The 8,200-nt window shown below is 45.2% G+C and overlaps 1 pseudogene; it reads left to right on the top strand.

Moving 5' to 3' along the window:
* The first annotated feature begins 394 nt into the window (after positions 1-394).
* LOC125092217 (melanoma-associated antigen 10-like) lies at positions 395-7,847 on the top strand (annotated as a pseudogene).
* Positions 7,848-8,200: the final 353 nt, after the last annotated feature.

The following is an 8,200-nucleotide window of genomic DNA, read 5'->3' on the forward strand; positions in this document are numbered from 1 at the left end:
GAGAGCTTCCTGACTGTCCCAAGGATTCCCACAGAAGCATTAAGGTCAATCTCTCCTGAACAGGAGTCTCCCTTCTGAGATCAGGAAGGAAAGGCACAGTCGTCATTTTTCTTTCATCTTCCAGGGGAAGTGCTCCCTTCCCGGCACCTCGGAGGAAAGACCTTGAGTGTCGTCCCCAAGGGCGTGGAGGCCAGAGCTGGAACTCAGCCACCAGCTGTCTCCATTGGGAAGCGGGCTCTCCCATCTGAGCTTTACCACCGTCACAGGGGCTGAGGTCTCACACGCCATTCTTACGTGAGGACGGCCTAAATGCTCCTGAGGCGTTGACACCCTACCTGAGGAAGAATGCCAACTCTGGAACAGCGAGCAGGCCCTGGGGAGTGTGGTTCTGGAGATGACTCCACCTTCAGTGAAATCAACGACCAAGCCAAAGAATACCTCTTCTGGAATCTCAGGGCTCCTGAACTTTGCTGAGGGTCCCATCACGAGTAAGAGCAGCTGAAAAGAAGTATGTGGAGCAGAGTTGGGGACAGTTCTTATATAAGCAATTATCCATGTGTTGGTGACATGACCAAGGTGACACACTTCCTTCTGTGGGGCACCTCAGCTTGACCATATGACCCCATTTATGAATGAGTGACATCCATTCTTATTCAAGAACCAACTGTCAGATTGACACATTTCCACGTATGAGTTTTCAATGCCATTTTGTTGCTGGAGAGATTTCACTAAGGCAATTCCGGGACAGATATGTGGTTGTTTCTGTTCTGGAAGAGACCTTTCCACTGTAATCACTGGAAGCTCCTTACCTACTGTGGAATTAGCTCAGGATTATGTTCAGCTTTCTGTCCTCTCTCCACTCAGAGCACCCTTGACCTCAGCAAGATGAAAGTCCTTAACCTTGCTCCATTCAATGCCCTAAGCCCCAGTACAGGGGGGGGTCTACAGGAGAGTCTTTCTGATAAATGACAGAATCTGACAGACATTATCACCTGAACAAATAGGGGGAGAGGCCAAGATACCTAAGGTCCTCCCTCGAGCAGAAGCTCACATTCATGTGGGGAGAGAGGGAGGCTTTTGTTCTCATCACATGTGGACAACATGGCACTGAGGCTAAGTCAATAAAGTCCTCCCTGGTCAGTTCATGGTGTCTGTAGTCAACTCAACATCGGCGGGTCATGATTTTTTGGAATAGTTCTGTCCAGATTATATTTCTTGGATATGAGTACTCCAGAACTTACCAGGGAGTCTGACTGCAGTAGAAGGTGTAATGAAGAAATCATTGCCCCCAGGAAAATTCTCCCAAGCCGCCACTAATTTCCAGATCTTGCTCTTTGAAAGTGAGGGCTAATGAAAGTAGCAAGGTCATATATGGCTGACATAAGAGGGCAGAAGGAGCTGCCATTTCCTTTCCTTCTCTCTTTCCTTCTATTACTGACTTTACCTCATCCCCAGTTTCCTTCAGTCCCTGCCCTTAAACCTTATCTTTGCCCTAATGGACCCACACTGCTGACTCTAAATGAGACTATACAAGGATCATTTGTTCTCCTGGATACTCTTAAATATATTTGAAAGTGTTCATTATAGGCTTTAAGGCAGGTCTTCAAATCTTTGTGTCCCTGTTTTTGTGTGTAGTGTGAAGGAGGATTCCAGATGCATTTGGTTTTCTACATGGGTGCTCAGTTGTTTCAATGTTATTTATTAAAAATAAAAATTTCTTAAAAGACTATCCTCCTGCTCTGTGGTTGCAACTTTTTTCATAAATTAGGTGTGTGTGTGTGTGTGTGTGTGTGTGTGCATGCGCATTGTTGTTTTCCAGGGCTCATGATTCAGTTTCATAGGTCTCCTTGTTGGTGTCTGCACCCAAACTACAAACTTTGTTCCTGGAGCTTGCTTGTGTTTCTTACCGGCTGGCAGAGTAATTGCTCTTGCCTTCTAGTTTTCTCAAGAATATCTTGACTCAGTTTGACCATTTATGTGTATGCTCTTATGTTTAAGAATCATCCATGGTTTCATGTCACATATATTCACATATGAAGCCCTTTCCTGTTTTGAAATATGGGGCTGCAGTTAATGTGCATTTTCTTTTTTGTGAGAACCAAAATGTTTACAGTATTAAACCCTTAATCTGTAAATGTATTTTATTTAATATATAGAGGGATTTATGAATATGTTTAAACAACCTTTTTAAATTTTAAATTTTTTTTCTATAAAGTTCTTAATTTATGTAGTTAAATATTCTAAGATACTTGATGTTTTGGTATTATAGATTGCAAGTTATATTTTGTTTACTTTCATTTTCACACATTTGTTGCTGGCAGAAAACAAAGTTCATTTTTTGGTGTATTGATTTTACACTTAGCAAACATATATATGTTTACGGGTTGAATAGCTCAGCTTTCTTTTTTTTTTCATTTTGGATTTTCCTCATATACAGTCTAATCATCTGTTTATCATGAAAGGTTTGTTTCTTACTTTCTGGTCCCTTTCCCTTTTGTTACTTCTGCTTGGCATCACTGCAGTACTGCTACCTCCATTACAGTATTGAAAAGAAACCATGATAGCAGGAACCCTAGTTTAGTTCCCAAGTTCAAAGTAAAAGCTTTCAACTCTCCCTCCAAAGGTATGATGTTTGCTATAGGTTTTTTTTTTTAAGAGTTTATTTATTTATTTGAGAGAGAGAATGAGAGTGAGAGAGGATGAGAGGGGAGAGGGTCAGAGCGAGAAGCAGACTCCCCAATGAGCAGGGAGCCTGATGCAGGTCCCGATCCTGGGACTCCAGGATCATGACCTGAGCTGAAGGCAGTTGTTTAACCAACTGAGCCACCCAGGCACCCTCACTACAGGTTTTTCATACACATACTTTATCTAGTTTGCTAACATATTTTTAAGTTTTTAAAGGTTCATTTTAGAATAGTTTTAGATTTGCAGCAATGTTGCAACAATAGTGAGGAAATTTCACATATGTCCTAATCTCAGTTCCTCACATTATTGACATCTTGCATTAGTATAGTACATTTGTTACAACTGATGAACCAATACTGGTAATGTAATTATTTATACAAGTACATACGTTATTCAGATTTTCTTATGTTTCATCATATTTCTTTTTGTCTGTTTAGCATCCCCTCTAGGACACCCTCTTACTTTCACTGACCATATCTCTTTAGACTCCTCTTAACAGTGCCAGTTTCTGAAAGTTCCTTGTTTTTGATAACCTTGACAGTTTTTAGGAATATGGGTCAGGTATTTTGTAGAATGTCCCTCAATTAGGATTTATCTGATAGTTTCCTCAACATTAGGCATGGATTATGTTTTTGGAAGGAAGATGAGAGAGGTGAGGGGCCATTCTTGTCACATCATATCAGTGGTGTACACTGTCAACATGATTCATCATTAATGGAGTTAGCTAGATGAGGGAGTGTTTGCCAGGTTTTTCCATAGTAAATTAATCCCTTTTTACCTGCATCACACTGTAATCTTCGGAAGAATAGGGGATCCCCAAGACCCCCAGTCATCAAGATTAGGACTCTGAAGGATGACTGCAGAAAACCTCACCCCATATAGAGGAGGCCCCACACAATCCAGCTCTCCACACCTTCAGCCATGGTGATGAATGATAGGTCTTCTTCTAGTTAGGGGATCAAAGAGGGGTGAGGGACTTGTTTAGAGGGGTCTGGCTTGAGGTTGCAAAAGTGATGAATCCAGGCCCTGCTAGAAGTCACCAAGAAGACTGTGTAAGAACTGAGTGGACTTTCCATCTCAGATAAAGGAGGACCCACAGACACCTGTTCATGCTGTCAGCCCTGGGAGGCCCTGGGCAGGGATAAGCAGAAGCTCCTGACTCCTTCACTTCCTCTTTGGGAGTCCAGGAAAGAGGCAACTTTGGCCTGAGGGAGACATCTTCAGGCCAGCAGAGAGAGAAGGTTCAGGCCCTGTCTGGAGTAAACATAAAAGCTTTGAGGATAATTAAGTGTATTTACCAACCTAGAACCCAGAGGGGCCCACAGAATCTACACCTATCTTTACTGTCAGCACTAGGATGCTTAAGTAGAGGTAACTAGCTGTAGTAGTGTATCCTGATTTCCGTCTTGGTTCCTGACCTTTATATCAGGAGTCTCAGAGAAACACAACTTCATTTTGGGAGTGGGGTCTCAGGCTGAGTCATGTCAGCAAAGGTAAGGATTCTGAAGAAAGGGTGAAGGGGCCTTTCACCACAAAGAAGGTAACACAGACCTTTCTTCCTCCTGTAGTCAGTCTTGGAAGCCCTAGGGAGGGTCCCTGAATACATTTCCTGTCTTCCACTTTGGGAGACTGAGAGATGTGAGGCACTCTCTGAATGATGCTTCATCAGATTAAGCAGGGTAAGGACCTGCAACTTCACATAGAGGGCTCTGAGAAGACCTAAAGGAAAGACAGGGGAAATCTTTAAAGTCACAGAAACTTGTTCTAGAGTCATCTCAGAGAAGACTTGTGCATGGATTTCAGGCAGAAGACACCTTCATAATTCTGACATCAATTTCTTGTGAAATCAGGGACAGAGAAGGCCTGGATCCCCTCCATATGGGATAGAAGTTCCCCTAAAACCTCCTTCACAGCCCTCACCTTGACAAAGGAGATGAATGCCTTGGCCTGAGGCACACATCCTTACCTTGGCAAAAGGAGGAATGCAGACATTGCCAGGAGGAAATACGGTGACCTTGAGGATGTATAATGGGACTTTCCATTGCAAATAGAGGGGCCCCACAGAAATCTTGCCCTGTACTTGCTGTCAGCCATGTTTGGACCTATGGTGGCCAGATGTGGTGTTCTCTCATTTCTATCAGTAGTGAGTAGTATCTTAGCTAAGGTCTTTGCTGAGAGGGCAACATGAAAGTCAGCAGAGAGTGGTGTGGCTAAGGCCTTGCCAGGTTTGAATATTAGTATCTTGAGGGATGATGGAGGGTACTTACTGTAGAACAAAGGACGACCTCACATAATCAGGTCCTGCCTTCCAGTGTTAGCTCCAATAGGCCCTGGGACATGGTAGCCATAGCAGCAGCATCTGATTTCCCCTAGGGCATCCAGGAGAGGTAAGGACCTTGGTCTGAGGGGGCAGTAGAGGGAGCAGGCCCAAGTTTAACCAGGAGTCAATGTATGAACTCTGATTAAGGGCTGATAGAATCCACCACCCAGGAGTGATGGGCCTTAGCCCCACCATGCCCATGTTGACAGTTCTCAGAGGCCCTGAGACAAGGTGTAAGCATGTGGTAGACCCTCACTGCTGCCCGATTGTCTCAAGGAAGTGAGTATCTTGGTCTGTGGAGGTCTCTCTTGGGTAAGCAGGGAAAGGGGGCCCAGGCAGTGCCAGTATTCAAGGTGAGGACTCTTGAGAGAGGTCTCAGGAAAACTTTCAACACAGGGGACTGCCAGGTGCTGCCATGTCCCTTCTGTTAGCCTGGAGATTCTCTAGGCAGGAGTATAAGGCAGATTCACTCCTTATCTCTTCATGCATCACATGGACATGGAAATCTTGGCCTGAGGGACTCATCATTACTTTTGTGAAAATGAGCTCAGGCCTAGATGGGGAAAATACATACACCTTGAAGGGAACTAAGTGCACCTGCCATCTTAGAACACAATGGGCCCCATAAAACCCAGTCCTAACATGCTTTCAATGTGGGATGTTGAGGCAGACTTAGCCATGTGTGCTGGGAGTGTTTTCCACTCTTCCATCTGACTGGGAGGGGTTGTCAAAGAAGTAAGGATCTTATTCTGAAGGGGCCCAGCTCAGCACACAAGAGAAAAGAGTCCCAGGCCCTACCATGCATCAAGCTGATGACTAAGAGGGAAGAATTAAGGGACCTCCTACTCCATATAGAGGGAGACTCAGGACTGCTCTGTCCTTTTCAGCTTTGTGAGGCCCCAGACAGCAAGCCTGAATGTGGTGTATCTGGACTTCCATCTTGAAACGCTGAGATTGGTGAGGTTCTCTCTGAGGTGTGTAGCCTCAGCTTGGCAGAGGGAGGAGTTTCAGGCCCAACCAAACATAAAGAAGAAGACTCTGAGGGAGGAGAGAGGGGATCTCCCACCCTAGAGTGTATTCTCAGAAACCCATTCTTACTTTCAGTCCTAGGAAGCCCCAGGCAGGGCCTTTGGGCAGATAATTCCACTTCTTTAAACCCTCTTTGGGGTCTCAGGGAAATGGGGATCTTGGTTTGAGGGCACCTCCCATCCTAGAACACAGGACACTCTGCTTGCCATCTGTATCCTGAAGCGCCCCCTCAATTCCTCTTAGAAGAGTGCCAGGAACTGGGTGGTGAGGGCCTTGTTCTAAAGCACGTGTTCTCAGGTCAGCAGAACAGAGGGGGCCTACTCAGTGCCAGGATTCAAGGTGTAGACACTGGATGTCTACTAAGGGATCTACCCATGCCAGAACAGAGGGAAGCCTACAGTGCTTGACCCCATGTGCCTACAGTCAACCCAAGAATCCTAGGCTTTCTTGGTTGGTTACAACCTGGGGAGCTTTCTCACATCCTCTGATACGATCTTAAGGGACAAAGTGACCCAAAGTCCAGAAGGCCTTTGGGGTCCTAGAGCAACCCCTGAAGAGGAAACCTGTAAGTCAGTCTTTGTCCAGAGCTGCCAAAGTTGCATTTTTCTGCTGAGGTGGCTGACCCTCTCCCTCTCACCTCCAGACCTGTGGTACCCCAACTCCCACCATTCTGCTCACATTTCTACTTGCTGCTGCCAATAAGAGTCGTCATACCTCACTCTCCAGAGTGTCTCCAGAGTGCCTCACATCTGAGCCAGACTTTCAGGCCCAAAGTGAGATACAGTGCCTGGCAGTTGTACATGTTCTCATAGCTAAAGATGAGGAGGAGATTTGCTCCATTTCCTCTTGCTTTTTCAACTTCTCTTACCTCTCCACCTCTTCCTCCCTGCCTTCCTCTCCTATGATCTCAGTCTCCCCAGAGAAGGAGGAGGGAGAGGAGCCTGCTGCAACACTGAGTCCTTCCCAGAGTCCTCAGATCTCCTTCTGCTCCTTCTCCGCATCATGGAACACATCAGAAGACGTCTCCAACAGCCAAGAAGAAGAGGATACAGGTTCCCCAAAGACCTCAAAAGACAATGAATATTTGCCCAGAGACCCACTAGATGAGAAGGTGGCTGATTTGGTGCATTTCATGGTTCTCAAGTATCAACTGAGGCGGCCCATCACAAAGGCAGAAATTCTGAAGGTTGTCGTCAAAAGATATAAGAAACAATTCCCTGTGATCTTCAAGAAAGCTTCTAAGTGTTTGGAAGTGATCTCTGGCATTGATGTGAAGGAAGTGGACCCCACCACCCACTCCTATGTCCTTGTCAACTCACTGGACCTCACTCACGATGAGATGCTTAGCGACAACCAGAGCATGCCTAAAAATGGTCTCCTGATAATCATCCTGGGTGTGATCTTCATCGAGGGCAATTGTGCCCCTGAGGAAGACATCTGGGATATCCTGAATATGATGGTAGTATATTCTGGGAGGGAGAATTTCATTTATGGGGAACCCAGGAAGCTCATCACCACAGATTGGGTGCAGGAGAATTAGCTGGAATACTGGCAGGTGCTTAACAGCCATCCTCCACGCTATGAATTCCTGTGGGGTCCCAGGGCTCATGCTGAAACCAGTAAGATGGAAGTTCCGGGGTTTTTGGCTAAGATCAAAGAGACTGACCCTACTTCCTTCCCATGCTGGTGTGAGGAGGTTTAAAGAGATGAGGAAGGGAGGGTGCAGGCCAGAATCGGCTCCATGGATAATACTACTACCATGTTCCTTACACAGCATTGGTCAACAGCTTTTCCTATCGCAACTGAAGAGTGAGGCTGAATCATCACTCTGTGTTTGAGGAGGGCAGTCTTGGTTCTGAGTAGAGGAGAGTCAGGGTCAGGCTGGGGAGAACACGGTGTATAACTTGTGTTCCCATTCTGTATGGATGACTTGGAAGTTTCTCTTTTTTTTCTCTTGATATTTTCCAAATGTCCCTTTTAATGGAAAGTTTAATCCTTAAAGACTCTAAGTTTTGAATGACATTAGTAATGCATTTATTGCTGTTTTTCAGGTTTAAGAATAAGAGTTTCAATATTTTGCAAAAATTTGGGAAACCTCCCATCTTATGGGGGACCTGGTACAAGGTAACATTGGAATAGAAATTTCTTTGGAAATGTGAAAGAGCT

The sequence above is a fragment of the Lutra lutra genome, chromosome X (assembly GCF_902655055.1).
Source record: "Lutra lutra chromosome X, mLutLut1.2, whole genome shotgun sequence".
In the NCBI taxonomy this organism is placed as follows: Eukaryota; Metazoa; Chordata; class Mammalia; order Carnivora; family Mustelidae; genus Lutra; species Lutra lutra.